Genomic DNA, 25,237 nt, shown 5'->3' with positions numbered 1-25,237 from the left:
ACAGACCGACCTATCAACGGAGACATCTAGTTATACATAGCTTGATCATATCAAAATTTAAATATTTATTAACATTGCCGGTTTAGCTATGTATATGAGTGTTAGCAATTCTAAGTAACACATCATTGTAGAATTAACCATAAAAATGCCCTGTGGTCATCTACAGGAATATGAATCTGTTCTATTTTACAATTTCGTATGACAGACAATCGATTAAGTGAATAAATGCATGTATTTTAAACACATTAAATTTTTTCGTCGTTAATTGCTTCAATATAAGTGCAATGTTCGACAAATAATCATTTCTGTTGCAGATGCCCGGGTAATGATTTAACTATGACTCGCGCTGTTAAATATCAATAGCAAATATCCGTCTAAATTTTCCTTAATGTGTGTATATATATATATATATATATATGTTATGAGAAAAATAGAAAAAAAACGAATGAAATTATTAAAAATCAACGTTTCGTCCTTATTTCAGAGGGCATCTTCAGGATAATTGAAATAAAAAATAAAAATGTAAGAAAAGAAAAAAGTCATAGATCGTGCGAAAAAGACAGTTCTTGAATCCTACCCATGTCGGGAAGGACAAACAAATGTGTGCTTATCTCCTTCCCGACATGGGTAGGATTCAAGAACTGTCTTTTTCGCACGATCTATGACTTTTTCTTTTCTTACATTTTTATTTTTTATTTCAATTATCCTGAAGATATCCTCTGAAATAAGGACGAAACGTTGATTTTTAATAATTTCATTCGGTTTTTTCTATTTTTCTCATAACATAACGTCAACCACCGCTGGTATTTTTTCATTCCTTATACACACACACACACACGCACACACACACACACACACATATATATATATATATATATATATATATATATATATATATATCCAGAACCAAATGAGTAATGCATAATATATCTAAAAATGTGCAATATATCTGAACAATACATATAGGATGATGCAAAATATGTAGATTATATTAGCTTTTATTCCATATACATTTCTCATATACATTTCTCATATATATTTTACTAACTAACAATGATAGAGACGGTACGAATAAAAGAGAATTGAATATATAAAAATAATGCTGGTAAATAACAAGGGGTAGAAAGTTGTAGAATCAATTCAGTAAAACACTATATAAAAATGATAGCTTGTACCTGAGCAGGTACACATTATCATAAAAATCCTTGACACTTCAAAAGCTTGTGGACCTGATCTCATCCCAGCTGTGCTATTTAAAAAGTGCTCAGCCGAAGTAGCTCCAGTTCTCTGCAAACTCTACAACAAATGCCCTAATGAATCATGCTTTCCGGGCTGTTGGAAAACTGCTTCTGTGGTACCAGTATTCAAGAATTCTGGCAAAAAAAAAACTGACCTATTAAATTATCGACCCATTATCTTGCTCCCACTTTTCGCCAAAATATTTGAGACAATAATGAACCATGTTCTAGTCCGGCACCTTGCAGATGCTAAACTTCTGACTGACAAACAATATTGATTTAGACAAGCCCATTCCACAGCAGACATCCTCACTGTAATGTCTGAACGTATATACCATTCACTGGACAAAGCGGGGGAGGGCTGAGCGGTAGCTCTAGATATATCTAAGGCTTTTGACAGGGTATGACATGAGGATCTCCTCGGGAAGGTATCACTGGTAGAATACTTTACATAATTATATCCTTCTTAGATAAGAGAAAAATCCAGGTTGTCCTAGACATTCGTACATATAAACAGTGTGATATAAATTCTGGAGGACCTCTAAATCTTCCTAATATTTATTAATGACCTCCCCGACAAAAAATGCCTCTGAGATGAGTATATATGCTGATGACACCACACTCTATAACAGGCATGACAGGAAAACAAATGAACACGTAACTAAACAAATGGCAAAAACACTAGAGGATTATCTCCAATCTGTCGTGGAATGGGGATAAATGGATGGTCACATTCAATGCTGCCAAGACTAAACTGGTTTCCTTCAATAGTTACAAGAAAACGTCTCTGACACCAATAGCAATAGCCAGTGACTCCCTGTCTGAGAGTACATCTTTCAAACTGTTTGGCCTAACGTTCACCGGAGACATGAGTTTGAACATTTATATTGAAAACATTGCCAGGACCGCTGCGAAAAAGGTAGGTTCTCTCTACCGTGCTTGAAAACTACTGACACCTAAAGTATCCTGTAACTCTAAATGGCCATCATTCGCCCATGTATGGAGTATTGTTGTCACATTTGGGCTGGTGCATCTGCTGCTAGTCTCTCGTTTCTCGACAGGGTTCAAAAGAGAGTCGCCAATCTGATAGGCCCTGAACTGGCATATAAGCTTCAGCCTCTGTCCCATCGACGAATCGTTGACTTCGTCTGCCTGTTCTACAAGTATTTTAATGGTGAATGCTCTGACGAACTGCAGACACTTGTGCCCCCACGACGTAAACACCCCCGACAAACCCGACAGGCAGCTAAATCTCACCCCCACACAGTAGAGATCCCTAGATGTAAAAGATCTTTCAACTGCAGTAGTTTCTTCCCCAAAACCGCTAGACTCTAAAATTCCATTCCAAGTTCCTGCTTCCCTTACTATACTGACATGCAAAAGTTCAAGTGTAACGCGATCCAATATCTTGTTGCCAAAATCCCAACATAGTGCCCCAGGAATTGTTGCATCTGATAGTAGCCCCCTACACCAAAGTGACAATGTGCCTTGTTTGGGGTGAAAATGTAATAAACAAAATGTAGTTTGTAAATAATAGGCATATTACAATTTTTTTCAATCTCCGAAACTGTAGTTCATAGTAACAACTTAGAAATCCTTTTAGAACTGCGGTAATAATGTTTCTTCATATGAGTTAAACTATTCAATGATACAGGTGATAAATTGACTTGCTTACTAAATGATTTTTTAACGGAATGAATATTTTAGAGTTTTAAAATTTATATGAAACTCGTCTTGGGAGAAGTGCTAGTCTAGCGGCACTGATGAGTTGTGAAGCAACGAAACAGTAATGTATGTCGGTGGCTACAAATATATGTTAAGCTCTCCTTTTTTTGGAAGAACACTGTCGTAAATAATCTCACTCACTACTTAATTGGCTGAAAAATGCGACGCTCGCTGTTTGTTTGTAAACAAGCGGTTTGAGCAGTATAAAAGTGGTAGATGAATGTTTGTTTAAAATAGATATTCGTCCAGGTTATTTGCGAACACCGCTCACATGGGTCGAGGGGTAGAACTGACGATTGTCAACGCGATGGTTTTACGTTAAATCCTCGGATTTGGAGAGATTCTAGTCTAGCGGCACTGATGAGTTGTGATATAATGAAACAGTACTGCGTATCGATGAGTACACACGCACACACACAAACGCACACACACACACACACACACACACACACACACATATATATATATATATATATATATATATATATATATACAGGGTGCCCCCCCCCAAAAAAGCTACATGGAGGCCATCTAGAACATATGCTGTAGAACGGAGAAAAAAAAAACAAATACCCTTGTGGTTTGATGTGATGTTTTGATATAATAAACTAATTATGACCAAAGTCTCATTTCATTCGGACAAAATAATTAAAGTTGGTGCCCGTTTATTTTGGGACACCCTATATATATATATATATATATATATATATATATATATATATATATATGTATGTATATATATATATATATATATATATATATATATATATATATATATATATATATATATATATACCTCTAAAATTAAAAAATAAATTTACGTCAGTCACATTTAGTGGTAAAATTATATATATATAATTGTTTAGTGTAAGAAACAAACCGTAGGACGGCATCCTTTAAAGAGAATTTTAGCGTATCAATAACAAGGTAATAAATCAAACTAAACAAACAGATTGATAAGGATTCTATTGAAGAAACTAATAGAATGAACTTCGAGTCGGGCGACTACAAAAACGCCATTTGGTTTTATTATTTTTATTTGTTTGCTGTTCGTAATTTGTTACCATTTCAATACGAAAGACAATTTGACAGTTGTAATTCAATAGCATTGTGTGTTGTTTTTCCCTCTCTATTAGTATTTCATCCAGCTTCATTGTAAGGTGAATATGAATACAAATAAATAAGCGTATTTTCTTTCCCCTCTTTTTATGTGTTTCTGTTTGTTGTTTCTTTGAACGCTGTTTGGTGTCAATTCACAAACGCCCGTAAGATAATCATTCACAGGAAATGCTATGAACAAAAAAAGTAACAAGAAACTAAATAAATCTCACTCATACACTTCTTACATTTTTACTTATATTTTTACTTTTTTCTCTATTTCCTGGTTAAGTATGCTTGGCTGACAAAATTGACACAACAGTTTTTAAAAAATGGCATTCCTTATGTCGATTTTAAATTCACAACGATCTGCAGCAGGGTATATCTGTCGCGCATTCTCACACCCGGGTGTTGGACACTCTTGTGCTTAAATCAAATATGACACTGCTCTATGGTCAGAGTTGCACTTTCATAGGAATAAGCCACTCACAACGAGAAGAGTTCTGTTTATTAATTGTTGCTTGCAGCTCCACTAACATAGACAAGCAACATCCAATTATCGGAGGACATGTTTACTATCATTGCTCGTTTTTTTTTTTTTTTGCATCGTATTGCCGTAGTCAAAACAATAAATTACTTGTGTAAAATCTAAGAGAAAAATACATATAGTGAAAAAAAAAAAAAAAACAATGGATAAGTGGAAAACTATTAATTTAGTTTGGGATTTTGCGTTCCTATATTAAAACAATCCAAACTTCCTTACTGACTTTTCCTCAATGATCACTGGAATGTCTAATTCAGTAGATAAGCTAAAGGGTTCAATTTTGCTAACCCATATATTTAAATTGTTTTCTCAATTTTACATTGATAGTAAAAGCCTTCTATTTCTATTTAAAATTATTAAAACAAAATTCTTATTTTACTCAGGCATTTATATGCAAGCGATTACATGAGTATTAAATAATTTGTATATTGATTTACAAAACGAGTTTTTATTAATTACTTATCATTTTTTGTTTATTAGATGAGCAATTTGGTTTCACTATTATACTGAGTTCTATTGATGCATGGCAGATACACTCTGCAGAATTGTGTAAAATTTTACATGAAAACGTTTAAGCACACATAGGTTGTAGTTTGCTTAAAGTATTGCGCGTATTGTGAGAGAAGTTATGTTTGAAGCCTATGTCAATGCAGTCTGTGGGTAACACTGTGGACATAAGTAAACATATAAAAGAGTAGTGACAATATTAGAAGAAATTTCCAGTAATTTTCATTTATATTACCGCTATTTACCAATATAATGTGTCGTCAAAATTCTGGGTGTTGATATTCCACTTTTTGAAAATAGACTGTCTTTCTTAGCAAAAAAGGAAATGTCAAGATTTTTATTGTATGTTTATCATGCATTTATTTATTTTCAGAAGCCAGTGTCGCAGTGGGACTGTCAAATCAATTTTTAGGATACAAGTTGTCATACATATTAAGTATTGTAAGGAATTATTATAGTTTTTTATGTGTGTATGCGCATATGTGCATTTGTCTGCATGTGTGCGTATGCGTGTACATAGTTACGTATGTATTTTAGTAAGGGAGTCGATCTCCGCAATCTTACATTTGCCTTAACACGGATATAAACACCGTAGTAAAACAGCAGTTATTAACGCCCCAATGTACACGTTTTAAGCGTAACATTATAATAATTGATATATATATAGATTAAAAAATAAGATTAAAAAAACAATATTGTTATTTTAAACGAAATTCCTTTCATAATTCTACTGTTTTATTTATATAGACTATCTGATGTTTGTGTCATCACATCCACAACGCTAACAAACAATCATCACCCACATATCCTTAGATTTTCAATAAGATACAGCTCATATTCTATTTTCTATCTTAAATATATTTGCTTATGTTCTTTTTTTTTCGTTCTTCTTAGTTCGTGTTTAAAATACAGTAGAGCCCCGGGATAGGGTTACCCTGGAACACGTTTTTTTTTGTTGTTGTTTTTTTTTTAGGTTACGACGTGGAATACGGTGTTTTCAGACCTCGGATTACTGTATTTACTCCGCCTTACGTGTAATTTATATTGTTTTTCTCATTAAATACACGTGTATTATATACTATACTACATTTTCTTACTAATTGTGAATGCCGCATCCAGGAGTTAAGCTGCATACGCATTTTCACCGGTCACACTCACCTTATTTGAACTGCCATCGCTTTATTACATTTTAAGTTAACCGTCTGTCAAGTTAATTTCATTAAAAAAAAAAGTCTCGCCTTTATTATTGAAGATTTTTTTTTTTACTGAAAAGTCAAATTTCGTTATGCCAGTTTGCGTTCAAACTTCGTATTATTTTTTTCAAAAATTGCTTTATTTCTTTTTGTATTTCAAAACACAATAACCCCGCAATTGAAAATTTAGTTTTAGCATGAGCTGTTTACAGATATACTATTTCAGAGCAGTCGGAAAATGAGGACGATAAAAATCAGAATCCATAATTTGAACATCTAATTGAATTATGGCAGCAGAGATACCGTTGTGTATTTATTTGTTTGTATTTTATCCAACTTATCCATTTCTGCTTACTGGACTGAATCGTCTAAGCCGATGAGAAAAGTAAAATGACTCTTCTATTATCGGTTTCTCTCAAATCCTTACCTAATGTTTAACGTTATCGCATGATTTGTTATTATCTTTAAAAAAATCTTGAATACAGACAATGTCTATCTATGAATAAATTCGTAAGAAGCATTGCGTGTCTGTTTGTGTGAGTTTTTGGTTCGCTATGAATTTAGAAAAGGGCTTGTACTATTTTTAATGGTTGACAAAGTACAACGCAATGAGTCTCCAATCGAGCAGGCAATTAGTCGGTTTGATTAAAATTTATCACGATTTTACCGATTCCGATGATTATAAAAATAAAAAAAAATAGTAGAAAACTTCTTCATTAATATTCAAACCCGGACAATGTCGTTCTCCGTAACAGTATATTAGTCATCGCGCGAAAGAGCAGGACACAAAATGTTTTAAATAATAATAATAATAATAATAATAATAATAATAATAATAATAATAATAATAATAATAATAATAATAATAGAATAACAATAACAAAGACTTTTCTTCGGCGAGGGCTACTATTAAGCGTAAGCAGTTATACAGTCCTTTTGAAATTTTCATCTCTATTTTTCTCGTTATCTACTGAATATTTTAATGAAACCTATACGGAATATGTTCCTTATTCAATTGTAAAGATTTTTTATTGTGAAAAAAGTTTTACAAAATTGATCTAAAAAAGTTATTTTTAAGTTTTTTTCTAATTATTCAGAAATGTATGACAAAGATGGGGTCGCAAAAAGAGTTGTGGTGTGAGGAGAAATACAAACTGAAACAGAGAGAATTTTCAAACCTGTAACAATACAAAGAGCGTGTTGCAAAAACCACTGTTGATGTGAGGAGAAATACAAACTGAAATAGAAAGTAGGAGAGTTGTTATAAATATATGCAAAACCACATTCATTTTTTTAATCCACATTATTAAATTAAAAAGAATATAATCTTAATATAATACGATACAAGTTAGAAAAGCATTTAATCCAGGGCATGAAAATTGTTAAACAAAATGTTTTTACTATAAGCTTTAAAAATAAAGGTACAAGATTCGATTTGAATTTTATTCATCTTCAAAGTGCACTTTTATAAATGGTACAAAGTAAGGTATTAAATTGTTATACCTTACTTTGCAAAATGTACAAAAGTGCACTTTGAAAATGAATACATTTCAAATTGAAACTTGCGCCTTTAGTTTTAAAGCCTATAGTGAAAACATTTTGTTTAACATTTTTCATGTGCTGGATGAAATGCTTTTCTAACTTGTATATATATTAATCAAACCCGGTCAATGTCGTTTTCCTTTATAGTATATATATATATATATATATATATATATATATATATGTACATGTATATATCTATGTATATTAATATCTATGTATTATTTATTTAAAATGAGGATATTTTTTTTTCAATATACATTTATGAGCTTGATTTGTAATTGAATAGTCTACAATTGTATAAGCAGTATCGCCTGAAAAGGTTTCAAGGTATTTGAACTTGCTGATCGGACAAAATTTAGGAATGTGTAAGGGAAAATAAATGTTCATGTAAGCGTTTGCCTTACTTCGGTTAGGGTTAGGGTTACATACATTTGCATGATCCTGGTTTAAACTGCGTTGGTGGTTCACATATAGAATATTCTACTTGGATTATATATATATATATATATATATAATATTCTACTTTGATTATATATATATATATATATATATATATATATATATATATATATCAAATAATATAGTCATGTATTCCAAATAATATAATCTACACGTAAATTACCGCATACTGGATTTTTTATCTTCCACCAGACTATCCATCCATGTGTAATCACCTTTTTCTTTACCACATTCCCTCTGCTTAACTTATTTTGTTTTCAAGTAAGATCTTTGACTTACTTGTTGTTTCATCAAATACTTCTGCATGCAAAATCCGATCCTGTATCTTGCTAATTCCTACTCTCTGATAAGAAGGAGCGTATTTCTTCGAAACTCCCTGGATTAAGGACCATCCATTTATCTAGTGTTTCCTTTTCAGATTAAATATGTTTTTTACTCATTTCAAAATGTTTTTTAACATATTTTATTAACTGTTTGCATATATATATATATATATATATATATATATATATATATATATATATATATATATATATATATATATATATTCTTATAACAACGTTCCTCAACACATAACATAATACTTTCATCTCAATTATATATAACAGACACGTTTTCAAGCTGTGTTATTGTATGTATTTGGGTGCGTGAATTCGTTTATGATAAACTCCGAAACGGTTAAGCTCATTTATAAAAAAAATAGGACAACTATTTTATGTGTATTTAGGAGTCCTTAGATATCTTTTGTATTCGAATGCACACGATCCGTATTTAAATTCAATCACTGGAAAAATCCGAGTAATGCAAGAAAAGTCCACTATCAGATGCAGTTACACACTTATTAAGTCTACCATCACAAGTGCATTTGTAGAGTTTTATTAACCAACGAGCAAATGACCGCTAGGTCCATGATATATTAATACTAAGTTTGTATAGTTCACTTTTAATATATATTCAATATAATTTTAACAATAAACATCCCTAACTTTCCTTAAGATAATTTGTCCGTTTGATTCTCTAGATGTATTTATTTTGCAGAAAGTATTGTTTTCATTTCTCTCGTATCACTTTTGTTTTAATCCGTATTCTTTAAAATAGTAATTTTTTATGTTTTTTATTCGTAAAATTTATAAATGTTTTTGTTTTATTAGAATCCATGAAAATTTATGATTAGAACATTTTGCCCAACTTTTGGAAAGAATGATAACGGTTCTGTTTTTACTGCATACTATAAAACGTGTTTTGATTAAAAATAAACGTCAGAAATCAATGCATTTACTGACTGAGTAAATAACTATTTAATAAAAAGGGTCCAGCCGCATACACTAATCTGATATCTCTAAGATACTACGTAGTAAACCTGCATATATCATATATTTGATGAAAAATATACAATAAAAACTAAGATAAAGTTCAAAGCATATCGTCTTGGTTATAACCGCTAATATGGATGAAAAAATATTTATTTATGGAAATGCTGTAGAAGGTTTTTTTTTCATTTACGATGGATCAATGTTTTATGAGAATACATGCATTTCATAAGAAAATAAAACATCTGCACACAATCTAAATTATTAGGCACCGACATCTGTAAACCATTGATTTAAACTTTGGCAGCTCAATAATAATAATTTAAGTGCCGTCCTACTTAACAGTGTTTAGATTATAGATATAAAACATATGCAACATGTATATTTTAAATCACAATATTAATATCCCAACGTTCAGTTAGTGAATATGCATATTGTAAAACATATCGTTTATTATTTTTACTAACCAAACCTTTTGTATACACCCTATATTTAACAGTATATTTTACTAAATTTACTGGATTCCAGAGTAAATAATTTTATACGTATTGAGATACCGTAAATATTTGAATAATTTCACTAATTGATGTATATAATATTTTTATTTACATATTTGTTTAATTTTGTTTATATTTTTTATCCTTGATCTGTTTTTATATTCCGATTATTTAGTCAATCCATTTCTTTTTAATAAGTCTTTCCTTCTATCGTTCCCTGATGGCTCCATTATTAGTTTTATATACTGTTCAATCACTTCTCTTTGTTTACTTTACTGCCCTCTGCATCATATTTTCTATGATCTTCTTTTTAACATAGTCTTTTCCGTTTAAGTTTTGTTTGTCAATTCCTGGTATATAAATCTACATTTTCATACTTTTATATCTTTCTTGATATTTTTTTCATATCGCTGTACAATTTCTAGTTTTCTTATCGTTTTTTTATTTACTATAAGTTTGTGTATTCGTTTGTTACAATATCTTTATCTTTTCTTTACTCAGTGGAATACTTGTTATTTGTTTATTGTTTTGATATATTTCTCACTTCTTTTCTATTTAAAACAAACTGAATCACTTTTATGCAACAGTACGGTGTGGACTACACTACGTTGTTAAGAAATAACAAGCGTGCAGACAATATGCCTAAAGTAACAGGCCAGCAATTATGACGACGAAAAGAACGATGAATAAACAGTGAAAATATGGCGTAAGCAATCAGTAAAACAAATAGCGCGTAAGAGACAATAAAAATACATAGTTGGAAATTAACGATACGATAAGAGGGCAATAAAAATCTAGTCTAGTCAAAATAGACAGCCTAGCTTCATATGTTAACCTTTAGAGTTACGACCGACCGTCTAAATTAATAGACCAACGGAAACGTGCCCAACAGTGTGGAAATAGTTATGCGTAAATCATTGCTTGTTTTATGTTGGGGGTGCGTCTGCCTATTATTATGCGGGTCCTTTAGTGTCGGTCGGTTGTTTGATCACTAGTCTCGTGTGGAAAACACATATGTATTGCTAAACGCACATATCAAATTATTAAATTTTATTGTATTGCACAGCGCAATTTTTGTAATAAACGCTGCCCAATCTCGCGAATTCTATTATATGTTAAGCTTCAAATTCATCATCATTATATCGTTCAGATCCGAAGATTCTATTGTTGGCAATGGTTTTCCTAGTATTTGTGTCGTCAGAATTTTATGTGGAAAGACATTGGCTACTTGCAGAAAGGGAACACGTAAAGGTTGCCAATATTCTACGTAAAAATGCTTCTTAAAGTGATTTTTGTGAAACAAACTAGATTCGAACTTTGGGATCCGCAGGTCTTTAATCTTTGCTGTTAACCTGTGAACCACTGCCACCCCCACCTTTCAAATTAAAATACTGTTGCACCCTGATTATCGTTTTAGTCGCCTAAACTCGATAAGCGTATCATCCTAGATGCGTCTAATAATCTTCTTACTTTTTGAGGTCGGTGGCAAGTGAGTCTCTGATATATATTATGTTTATACGCTTTTACCTCCAAACAAGACGTATTTCCACTAGAAACGTAAAATACTACCATTTGCATCTGTCTAAGAAAGGACTATGGAAAGTTGACCAGGGAGATATCTGTTTATATTACATTTAAATTTTCCCAAGTTTATAAATGCATGGAGGAGAAAATGGGGAGTGAATTCCACCGCATTGTTACCGAGAAACAACATCATTATTATGTATACTTGTTTCTGTAATTCTGTTTCCTGAGAAGTACACGAGGAATCGTGAAAGAAATAATTGGTGTGTCTTCTTTTGTTATTCTATACGAAAATAGCATATTAATCTAAAATTGAATGGAACAGATTTGTGTAAGGTATAAAAACAAGGAAATGAAAACAAATTCCTTGAGCTCAATAGAAACATTCACGAGTTCGACAAGATAACCCTCTCGAGGTTCAGAGGTTACATCGAGAGATACCTTATGATAATGAAAATCAAGATTAGAACATCAGTCTAATGAAGTCAAATTAAGCAACCCTGATATAAATAAATCAGAAACGTGTAATTAAAGAGTTTGCAATTTTCCATGTAACATTTTGCTCAAGATATACAAATATACCATGCGCATGAAAATAAACTAAATAGCGTAAGGATACATTGTCCAAAAATTCTTCAGAGACAGCTGTCAATATAAAAGGTTTATTAAAGTCCAAATATAAATCCACTGACTTAATCAATATATATTACAGATTAAAGAGTTAATAGTCCAAAGGCCAAAAGTTTAGCCACTGTCAAACTGTGAAATAAAGATTGCGGTTAAGTATAGTAATATAGATGGCACTGCCGCATACGCCTTAATGTATTAACCAACTACAAGGGAAACTTCGGGAGGACTTTTTACATTTTTAATTTAATTACGCTTCAATCAATACACTTTTTTAATATAAAGAGTGATAGAAAAACTCTTAATTTAGAGCGTGGTACAATGGGAAAAGAGTTAGCTGGTTAATTTCAATACATCTAAAACCAAGCTTCTATCTTTACATCATCAATGATCTGATTCCGTCTGGAATCAATTGAGATGAATGGCTCTCATCTTGGGTATGTTCCATATTTTGACAAACTTCTAGCTATGACATATCTTCCTGGTCAGAAATGGAACACGTACATCAAATTTGTTGACAAGCTCGCTGGAAAAATGGTGAGAAAATTCTACCGTTCCAGCAGATATTTCACTGCCGATGCAATTAACTACCTTTAGTACGTCAAAGGATGAAGTACTCTTGCTATATCTTGACAGTAGTATTAGAAGCAGTTTATCATGCACTGGCAGAGTTCAAAATAGACTAGAGAAGAATGCTTTATTCTCTTTCTTTGCAAAGATAAACCCTTATCCTTGAGTAGTATTCAGTACCTGATAAGTGGTTACTCCTATGTAAAAAAAAATTCGCTGCTTACAATGCTTAGTGTTCTGTTATTCTAAAGCGGAGCCAATTAAGGTAATTACAAAACTCTACGTTGCGTAACTTCGATGATCGGACGAGCACTAAAGTTTTCCCTGATATGGCCGTAAGGGACATAAAAGAGCACATGTCATTGAACATGATAATTTGTTATGAATTTTGAATTAGATAAAACATTCTATATCGAGATTTAAACAGAGCTATCTATAAACACACGAAGTTATTACTTATTTACATACGTTTACATTAGCTGTATTCAACTGAAATATAAAATGGTTGATCACCCAAATTTTGCTCCTAAAATTTTGATGAAGGTGTTAACACCTTAATCAAATCTGGATATCCTAAACACCTTATATAAAGTTTAACCAGTAAGTGTTGGTCCTTTTTTCTAAGTATATCTTTAACAAAACTTGCGATAATATATTGATGTATCTAGGGGATTCCAGTGTTACCTTCTTTTAGTATTATACTAATCATTGAAACGTGTAATTCAATTCTATTTTTTATACAAATAAGACGCCTCTCTGTATCAATTATATTAGTTACGAATGAGTCGGGGGTTAAATTGATCTTGCATATATAAACTGTGTTTAAGATATTAAGATTGTAATTATATTTAAGATATTCAGATTGTAATTATATTACAAATATAATTCTAGAAATTACTGCATATAATAGTTTCAAAGTTATAGTTCTCAGTATATATTTTATTTCTGAAGAAAAAAAACGCTGAGAAAGATTACCATAATAAATAAAGAATACGTGAAACGAATATATAATTTTCTATACTTCTGTTTCACTATTTTGTTATAATTCTATCATTAAATGTCGACATATAATATCTAATATCAGTTTACACGTTTCCTACAATCTTTAAATAAAAATTTGAGATAGATCATCACGACACTATTTAGCCATAGTCGATCTTTACATAAAAAAATATATCCAAATATATTTTGGAAAGCACGAGTAAATGATCGGTGAAGGTCTATTAAAACGTGCATTAATAACGTTGGGATTTACACATATTTATAATCACAGACAATTACGGGTAAAGTTGAAAATCATTTTAATTTACTAGAAAACGATCACTCAAGAATATTGATTAATGAGAGTAACTGTGTAAAGTCGCTCTGGAAACAATCTTTTGATGAGCAGTATGGTGAAAATTAGTCAGAATTTTATTATTTAATAAGGAGGGTCACAATGCGCTGCATCACTGCAGAGCGCATATAAGCGCGTATGAGAATCGCAGTAGCACCCGAAAGATGGATGGCAAGCGATTGCATAAGCAGAAGGAGTAACGTTTGAACGAGTATGCAGATTGGCAAGTATGCTCGGGCTTTGATCTGAGGAAAAATAAATAAAGGATCCACGTGGTCGGAGAAACGTACATGCAAAATGAGAGTTAGAATGGGCTAGTTCTGGCCAGCGTGAAGTGGGAAGAAAAAGAAACACCAACAAGTGAATGAGCATGTGGCAGCGAGAGACTTCCGAGCTGATGTAAAGAAAAACGGTAATAAACGATTATTGTTGAAAGAGAAAGGAAAACCGAGAGGAATTTATTTATTTTATGTTTACTTGTTCCTGTAACGTTAGACAAGTACAGGGACGATTTTACTCGCAATAATTTCGTGTGGCAAGCCGCAGACACACACACACACATACACACACATATATATATGTGCGTGTGTGTATATTTGTGAGTGTTTGAATATGTTTCCTCAATTGCATTTCATCTTTTATTTTTACCAATCATTTAATTTATAAAGCTAGATGTAATTACAGAGCTTATAATCAATTAATGACAAAATAAAGCGTAATTGCTGATATTGACACGAAATAAATTCGTTGCTTCATATGATGATTAAATAAATGATTTTGCGCTATGAAAGAGGTGCTGCAAAAATTGTGCTTGTCAATAACATGTAACAGTAAGATGATCAATATCTTTAAATTTGGAATGTAGACCTTTGTCAGTTATGTGATATATATATATATATATATATACATATACATATATATATATATATATATATATATATATATATAATCGAGGTAAGAAACTGATTTTTTTAATTACATTTTCCCCCCAAACAAGGGGCATTGCCAATTTGGTGTAGGGGGCCACTATCATGGGCAGCAACTACTGGGCAACAATGTTGGGATTTGGGCAGCAAGATGTCGGTGCACGTTGCCCTTGAACTTCTGCATGTCAGTACAGTTAGAAAAGCAGGAACTTGGAATGGAATTCCAGAGTCTAGCGGTTCTGGGGAAGAAACTACTGGACTAGAAAGATCTTTTACATCTAGGGATCTCTACCGTGTGGGGGTGGAATTTAGCTGCCTGTCGGGTTTGTCGATGGTGTCTACGTCGTGGGGGCACAAGTGTCTGCAGTTCGTCAGAGCATTCACCATTAAAATACTTGTAGAACAGGCAAAGGGATGCAATGTTTCGTCGATGGGATGCGTAGATACCAGTTCAGGGCCTATCAGATTGGCGACTCTTTTTTGAACCTTGTCTAGGAGCGAGAGACTAGTAGCAGATGCACCAACCCAAATGCGACAACAATCCTCCATACATGAGCGAATGGTGGACTTATAGAGGTACAGGATACTTTATCAGATGAAAAGTCCTGATAGATATTACTTGAAGTAATGCTTTCAGGGCAATCCTAGCAAAAAAGCTCAATATTTAAGAATAGATCAATATATACGTTCAGTGGTTATATTTAAATTCACGCTTTTTTTATTATATGGGATTACTGCCTTCTCCCCTGGACCAATATTCTGCCTACCTGGATTTATAACTCCAGAGGAAAGTGTATTCCTTCCGATAATGGACTACTCAGACGGTATCAAATTCTCTTTTCCTATAATTATATCCATATAATAATCATTCACCACTCAAAAAACTATTTTCAATATTTGTGCTGAAAAGCAAAATAAGTGTCTATTCACAGGTGAACATTCTGCTAATCGCATTTCATTTCCTCTGATGATGTGTACAATTATTGAAAATCCATGGATTAAGGAAATCAACATGCCCCCTTCTATATATTCCTTTTGTCAAACAATACATTCTTAATTCGAATATATGTGTCTATATGTTGTTTTTTTTTCAGAATTTTAATATAAACACTGAACTTATATATATATATATATATATATATATATATATATATATATATATATTGTTCTCTACTAAACAGCATAAGCTCCCCAGTTTATCTTATTAGCTTTCTTGACACAATGCTATTACTTGTATCATTACCATCCAGAAGATTATAACCGTTATCATGATTTTATTCTAGTATATTATTATTTTCATTTTCCATGTTTATTATATTATTCTCTTTACTTATTACGCTTGTATTGTTTCGCAGAAATTATTTGGTGACGTCGTTCATCTATTTCGTCCTCTCTGTAAACGTGGTTTTACGTTTTTACGTTTCCTTTCTCGTTTATTTTTTTTTCATCTATTTCTTGCTGATGTGTCTTGCGCATCTGCATGTATAGTAAATCTCTCTGTATTTCTTATTCCTCGCTGTTTAGTAACCTCTCTCTGATAACCACATAATTCTACTCCTCCCCAAGTGTCTCCAATAATTCGTGAAATAATGAATTTATTCTTTCTGTAAATGAAGCGCGAATGTATCCGCCTGAATAACTAAGAGTGAGCCAAGCGTTCATTGCGTCAATTTGCTATTAATAAACCGAATTACATCGGCAAAGTTGAATACATAGCTGGAATGAAGGGCAAATGACCAGCGACACAAACACTAAGGAGATTCCAGATATAAATCTTAGAGAGATATGTCCCGGAAGACCATAGAACTCTCAAACATGCTTATTATGAAATAGTGACGGGCTATGAAAGAAAGCTGACAAATTGACATGTGCAGTGGGACTTACTTTAGATTGCCATCATGGGAAATACCTGTCTATCATACCGTGGTTATATCATTATAGTTTATATAAAAACAAGTCATAGGAAAAGCGTCGTACATGGTTTTACTTAAAAATCAATTAAGTTTTTAACAAATGTTACTACTTACAACTAAGTATAAACGTTCTCTTAGGCGAACAAGTTTTTGTTTTACATATAAATAATTCCATAGCAATATGTAAAAGAACGTTAATGTTAGTATTTACGTTATAAACTCGCCGCTCTTTTATATGTTGGAATAACATACGCCCCTGTTTTCTGTGACAACCCAGCGATGCATTTCGAAGTTGTCCTTTTGTCTTATATTATATTGGTAGATAGCATAAGTCGTAAACTAGCGCATTGCGATCTCGCTCGGTGAACATTGTGTCACTTTCAGAAATGATAAAATGGCTCTATCGCTCTTGGGATTTGAGCATAACAGGACGGCCTGCAACAAAAAAGCAAATCCGATTGAAATCCAATGGCAATGGAGTCATATCGATTTTTCCAGTGTTCCAATTATATCGTTTCATCCTATATAAGGAGATGTAAGCGCATGGTGAATAAGAGATTTAAACATATTTCGGGTTATGAAAAAATACACACAAATTAAACAAACGATCGGAAAAGTACTTGGGAAGAACAAATAAACGTTTGCAAACAACACTATTGTGTACAACTCTAGTTGAAGTAATGGACACATGGGCAGTATCGTTACTAAGCTACTATGAAATATTTATAAAGTGAACCAAATGGAACTTATACATCTTTATTAGAATATAGGTACCCGAATGGCGATAATGACTGCATCTAAGTTAACAGGAAATAAGTGGATAGGGGACGGAAAAGTTAAAAAAAAACTGTTTTACGACAAAAATGTATTGATGATGAACACAAAATGAAGAACACAGAAAACGAAGAACGAAGAAACAAACCAACTAGAAAAGAAAAATTGAAATAGGAAGAGATACATGGGCGTCTCATAGCAAATTAAAAGAAAGAGGATTATGAACACCATGGGACTAGCTAACAAAAGAACATATAAAGACAGAAGGAAATCTTTATATACAACTGCACAGAAGTAAACTAATAGAACTAGCAACATTAAGTCTAAAACAGATAAAACACAGGAAGATGTAAATAGATATTCCGTAGAAAAAATACGAAACGATAAAAAATATTATAAGTTAATAGAATAAAATAGCCCTGAAAAATTATAAAAGCGAGTACGATTTCGAGGGAAGACTGGAAGCAACTACACGTGCACCATGCGTACAAGTGACAAAAACACGTACTAAAAACAGTGTTAGAAAATGAAACCCACCAAATAATTTCAGACATTGTAATACACAGAGAAAAAAAAAAACTTATTCAAGCACTAAGACCGGACGCAATAATACATGAAAAAAGGGGAAAAACTTTTAAATAAAAGATTTTCCGTCCCCTTCGGACACAGGATGTAGATAAAATAAACAGAAAAACGAAACAAATTCTATCGGACTTCCCAGTTAAGTGTGAGTGATAACGAAGATGAAGATAATAACCAAAATATTAATAATCATACAGCATTAGAAATAGCCCATCAGAACTAGACTAAAAGACTAGCAGAATTCGGAATCAAGAACTCCGAAATACCCGTTTATAATAGAGAACTCATTTAATGGTTAACCTAATCTACATGGGCGCCAATTGCAGTATAGAAACTGCAACGGAAGTACAACAAAAATATTGAGCAACCCCGCAAAGAAAACGGAAATCGCAAAATTTGAAGTGTACCCACTAATCCAAAAATTAGAGCCTCGGAATCTACTAGTATCTGCCCAATAAATCAAGAAGGGGTAAACAGGATTGAAAAACTGAAGACAAACAATAATAACAAGACGGCCACTCGGTGATTGCAAGAGTAGTTGAATCAAGAAGTCTTATCAACACTTAAAATTTCCTAGATACCAATGATCATTGCGAGAGAGTAGTAAAGCACAAGCGGTTATTGCAATAACGCAAATAAACTTAAAAAAATATTATAAAAGTGAAGAATAAAACTGATTTCGCTACTTCTTGCAATCAAGACTACAGCAACACCAGTAGTTATTGCCAATGAATTATCTCTCATGAAGTATGCGTGAAGACTCCCAGTAAGTGCAAATGATAATATTGATTAATATTATTATTCCTATTATAATATAACTTTATTATTATTATAATATAACTTTATTATTATTATTTCTATTACTAATATAACTTTACCATAACTACTTATGATAATGATGAATATGATAAAAAATAATACAGTAGGCAATGGAGAAATAGTGATTTCGTATTGTCTAATCGCTGGTCTCGTTATTGGGCTCTGTTATATTACTGTTCTTTTTTCTCGTTAAATTATCCTGATATTGTTGAACTGTTAGACTCCCATATTATTTTCTCATACAAAAATGTATACTTTTCGAAATAATTTAATTAAAATCCATTTCCTAAAAAAAAAAAAATTGTTTGATAAAATCTAATTGGCAGAAAAATATAGATAATTTACAAATCTAATCGGATATTGTAAATAGGTCGATTATTTTTCTAATTATTTTTAATATGTGAAATTGTTAGAACGATATTATCCGATTATATTGATCATTTCGCATATCGACAAACACAGGCAATTAAAATGTAGGATTACTGTAGAAATTAATTAAGTTTTGCAATTTTCTTACATTGATCATTCTTTAAGTTTGTTTAGAAAAAAGTTAATTAAGTGGCATTCGCAAATGTTACATTCCGTGTTCGATATATTGTGATTATATAATCACTATTACTACGAACAGATGTATGAACACAAACTCAGGTTCTAATTATACAGTAACGTGTGCTAACTTGGGTGTTAACATTGATTACTATACAATTGGAATTGGCTTGTTTTTCTATTTTTCATCAAGTAATTTTTGAATGAAAGCAAACAAATAAAACCACGATTAACATGGTATTTATATGCTACATCGGTTAATCTTATTAGTCTTTAATTACTTGTTATAAACTCACAACAAATATATTATTTAATCGGTTAATATATTATTTCTAATATGAATGAATTTTGCAAACGTCTTCAAAAATGAAAACGGAAACCATTGAAAATACTGGCTGAGTGAGTTCACCTTCTTACTTAAGTGTTAAAATGAGAATTATAAAAAAAAAGTTTGCATTATTATTATTATTATTATTATTATTATTATTATTATTATTATTATTATTATTATGATTATTATTGTTATTATTACTATTATTATTATGATTATTATTATCATTATCATTAATATTTTTATTATTATTATTATGATTATTATTGTTGTTGTTGCTGTTATTATTGTTATTGTTATTTTATTACTATTATTATTATTGTTGTTGTTATTATTGTTATTATTATTATTATTATTATTATTATTATTATTAAGTGGAAATTATGTAGATGGGGAAAATAAGGACATAGACTATTAATGGGACTTCTTGTTAATATATTAATTAAACTAGTTTCATAATAATTTCTCGATGAAAGGTGTTAATCAATTTGATGTAATGAGTTTACGAGAACAAACTTCGGTCATTGCAAAGATAGGCGATGCCTAACGATGTCAAATGATCTGGAATAAACGAGCCACTAAACACATAAGGTACACGAGCTGAAACAACGAAAGATGAGGATAGTGCAAACAATATCGAGCAACGAATGTCAAAATAATATTTGTAGAAAACGACGTTGGTTATCAACATAAGGATTGTGAGAGATACGCTGCAATGGAGAAAAATAGTGGGTCAAATCAAACACAAGTACGTTTCTTCAATTTAACTTCATATGGTAAACAATTACACCAGCGCAAATATAACAGTATTCAACGAATTGTCTGACAGTAGAATTATAAAGATATATTATAGACCCGGGTGTGAGAAAAGGTATAAGGAGGCGTTACTAGGAGAACAAAAACAATAGATTTAATATACATACTACAAGACAGATTTAATGAAAATGAAATGCCGATTTCTCATCAGGAGGAGTACCATTCAGGAGAAGCTCAGCACAAATATGGGATCGAAAGACAATAGCTGAGGCTGAGCAGGATTAAACGAAATATTCCGATTTTTACCACAACACAAGCTAAAACAAATTTACTTCTAGATCAACTGCATATTTTAACTGATATACATAAGGTAAGTGAGAATATGGGGGCGATGTTATCTGCATAAATATAATTTTTCTGGAACGTCAATCTTATAGAGTTGAAACAGTGTTGGTCCTAGAATTGCGCCTTGATTGACACCGCTATTAATACAACAAATCTGAATGTACCCACTCGTTTCCTTCGCAATCTCCGACCAGAAGTAATAAACTGAAGAATGTCAAGAACTTCATCATCAGTACCATCACCTTGAAAAACAAGAAAGGAAACAGAGATTTAATAATTTCGAAAGGATAGAAAAAAATTAAGCTGAACAAACTTTGGGAAGAACTGCGGGAAACAAATCGAGACTGAAAGCATTAGATTGGTCAATATCAATAGTAATTCCGAAAACAATCGTTGGAGTAATAGCTCCATAATCAAGTGTCCGATAAATTTACGAACTGAAAGGCAAATATAAAACATCAGGATTATCACTAGAAATATTGCCAGCAGAATGACGAGAAAATAAGCAGGCTTATCGTTCCAATATAAAATGAATTAACTTTTTGTAATCAATTTCACCCCAAACGAGGAAAGTTCCACTTTGAACTAGGGGGCTACTATCGGGGACACAATTTGCGAGAGAAGATGTTTGTTCACATTACACTTGAACTTCTGCATAACATTAAAGTTGGGAAGTAGTATCCCGGAAGGGAGTTCCAAAGACTTGCAGTTCTGGGGAAGAAAGCATTGAAGTAAAGGCTTTATTACACATAGGGATCTCTACTGTAAAGGGGTGGGACTTAGTTGCTTGGGTTTGTCTGGGGTAGTAACGTCAAGGAGGTGCAAGTGCTTAAAATTGGGAACTATTCAAAGGGAGTGTAATAGCAAACTTTTAATTATTTATAACACTATTATAGATTCAATTCTATCAACCTGAAAATATGCCTTCTAAATAGTTTTAATAATAATAATAATAATAACACTAATAATAATAATAATAATAATAATAATAATAATAATAATAATAATTATTATTATTATTATTATTATCATTATATATATATATATATATATATATATATATTAATTATGATCGAAAATGGATAAATATATAAATTATGCTCACTCTAGAAGCCGTAAAAGGAGCTAACACTCGGATAATTATAACTAATGAATATAAAAGATTTCCTTATTTGACAAGCTCATTTGAATTGGCTTCTCGAATAAACTATATTTTAGTTGCTTTACAAATTAAAAATTGCCAAGTTGTTCAGGCTGGTTATCTAGACGCTCAAACAAAACAATTTCCAGTTCTCTAGATATCACTACATCCCTGGATAAAGAAAGCAGATGGTCAGAGAAATAATCAAGGACGTGTGGTAGAATATGGCTAATTTGCTAGTGGTCATTTGTCCGTAGCGGTTAGGGTCAACAAAAGAGGTCGAATATTGTTCATGAGGAATCCAACTTCTGGTTCAGAGAAAAAAGGTTGCACATATTGTATCCATTGTTCGATGGTGGTTGCTTTAATTGAGGCACGCAGGAATAAGGTTAAAAGTCTAAAATGAAGACAACGGTATCATATTTTCTTTGTTTATTTTTTTCTATTTTGCGGTCTTTTATTTGGCGTTTGTGGTAAGATATGCATATTTATGAACATTATGAAATAGATATGCTTTTACAGTATGTTTACACTTTATATTCTAGAGTGGACTTATGCGTTTCGAGCGCTCACCTGAGTAGTTAATGTATTAGAATATTAAATATGAGTTTATCAACTTTTGTTTTTATATGCCTAATTCCTCCGTTTTTTTTAATAAACGAAAAACTCAGAATAAAGCACATCGTCTTTTTTTAAATCGCACGTATTGAAAAGAAACTATAGTTTAATGAAAAGTTAAAGAAGATTCGACGTGAAATCTCAATCGGCATAGAAGTATGGTACATACCACTGAACCCGAGGAAATTAGATGGTAAAATATTGCTATATTAATTATATATAATAGAACACAAACACTGATAATAATAATAATAATAATAATAATAATAATAATAATAATAATAATAATAATAATAATAATAATAATAATAATAATTGGGAAGACTTGTTTTAATTCAACTCCCAGAGAACAGCACAGGTTGTTTTCAAGGAGAGATACTTTATAACCTGTGTGATAGCTCCTTATGAGCCAATAATAATAATTCTGATTTTGTTTACAAACGGCTGCCTTAAAAGAGATGTGATTCATTCCCAGAGTACTTTCCCTCAGTTCCAGCTTCAAGCTAAAAGCTCCATAGATCAAGGGGTTTTCTAAAGATATTAGTGGTACCTACAATAGCAGAGGTCTAAATAATAAAAAAAAACAAACATCGGGATCGTAATTTTTCAAATGTTCTTTAATACGACTTGATACTTCCCCTAGTGTACCAACTACGACCAGGATTTTTTGTATTTTTACTCCGTATATACGCCTTATCTACAAAGTCAACGGGTCATCATTGCTCCATTTTAGCTCTCCTTCTTTCTCACATTCTTGTCCCAGGATACTGAAAATCTAAAATTTTCTACTTTTTTGAGATTTTGACAATGACGACCAAATCCGGACGATTATGTCCCAACTGTTCGATCGTAATAACGCCTTTGTCCCACCATACTTTGCTCTCACTTCATCAGTAAACTCCTCGGAGCAGTTTCTAGTAAACTTCACCCCAAACTTCTTAAAACTCCACTAGTATATCTAAAGGCTTATGCAAACAACTTTTGCAGTACTCCCTCTAGTCCAATCCGCTACTTCTTGCTGCAAGATGCGCAGTTGACTCTAAAATCTTCCCCCAAATCCGGCATTTTGCAGATACATCCTCTCCGAGAATCACTTTTTTGAACATTCGCGTTCCTAATGTTCGCTCTAATGCTGCACTAACAAAAGTTTCAGTATTCTTAGCTAGATACGCAGCTTTAAGCCATTACCATGGTATTTCATCAGTCACTTCTGCTACATACGGGAAGAGGTTTTCGTGCGTTTTATTTCCAGCCAATTTCTCTACAATTTCTCCCTCCATACGTTTCAAATACAAAGTTTTCTTGTTTTGATATGAATGGCATGCAACTTCATGTAAAATTCCCACACTGAACCTCAAGACAGTGACTACACACGTATTCACCGTTTTTTATTAGATTTCCATAGAATTTCGACTTTGCAATTAGTTTCACACTTCTAAAATACTTTCCTTTTCATCTCTCTTTTCTACCGTTCCTATACACTCCAGCATTACTACACCCTCATACCCTGCTTATTATATTTCTTTCTTAACTTCTTTATTTGACAACATATCCATTTGTATGCCCCTTTACGCCCCGTTTTATCACAAACACACAAAATTACTAATCCCAAATTCTATCCCGATGTCTTCCGAGTATGTCTCTACGTTTTCTAAAAGTTTCCCTATCTTCTTTCTCATTTCTACCAAATATCTTCAAATAGTAGACTTTCACAGTAGATGGTTAAAGCGTATGCCTCAATACCCAAAGCTACACTCCAGGTCTCTCTTTTCAAAAGGATGCTCTGTGGCATTATCGTAACAACAAAAAGAAGCGGAAATGACGAATCTCCCCGAAATATTCCACGTATAATGCCGACCTCTCCAAGCACACTTGTGACAGCCTGTCAGAACTGTTTTCCATTGAGCCAATCTTGTCACTAAAATCCCTATAAAATTTGCAGCAACCTTCATCATCGAAAATGTTTCATAATGACTGAATGAGGAACCCTCTCATAACTTTCTGTAATCAATCCATGCTACACTCACATTTCTTTTCTTCCTCTGTTTATCCGGCATTGTTACGGTACAAATAATTAGTTGTATCTTTGGTACCCCTCCAGCCACGACGGAACTTTTTTCGGTTCATCACGGAGAACAACATTACTCAAAAGATATCCATAAACTTTGTCTGGACGATTCTGCTTAACAGCTCCCATATTAGTGGTAGATATGGAATCGATCTGTAATAGCTGACAGCTGCACTTTCGTAGGCTCCTTCCAGATCAATATCGTCCTTTCTATAACAAATCATTCCACGACTCAACGACCCTAT

The sequence above is a fragment of the Euprymna scolopes genome, chromosome 3 (genome assembly GCF_053919585.1).
Source record: "Euprymna scolopes isolate OS-2025 chromosome 3, ASM5391958v1, whole genome shotgun sequence".
NCBI lineage: Eukaryota > Metazoa > Mollusca > Cephalopoda > Sepiida > Sepiolidae > Euprymna > Euprymna scolopes.
The sequence above is the reverse complement of the archived record's forward strand: the minus strand, read 5'-3'. Positions refer to the sequence as shown.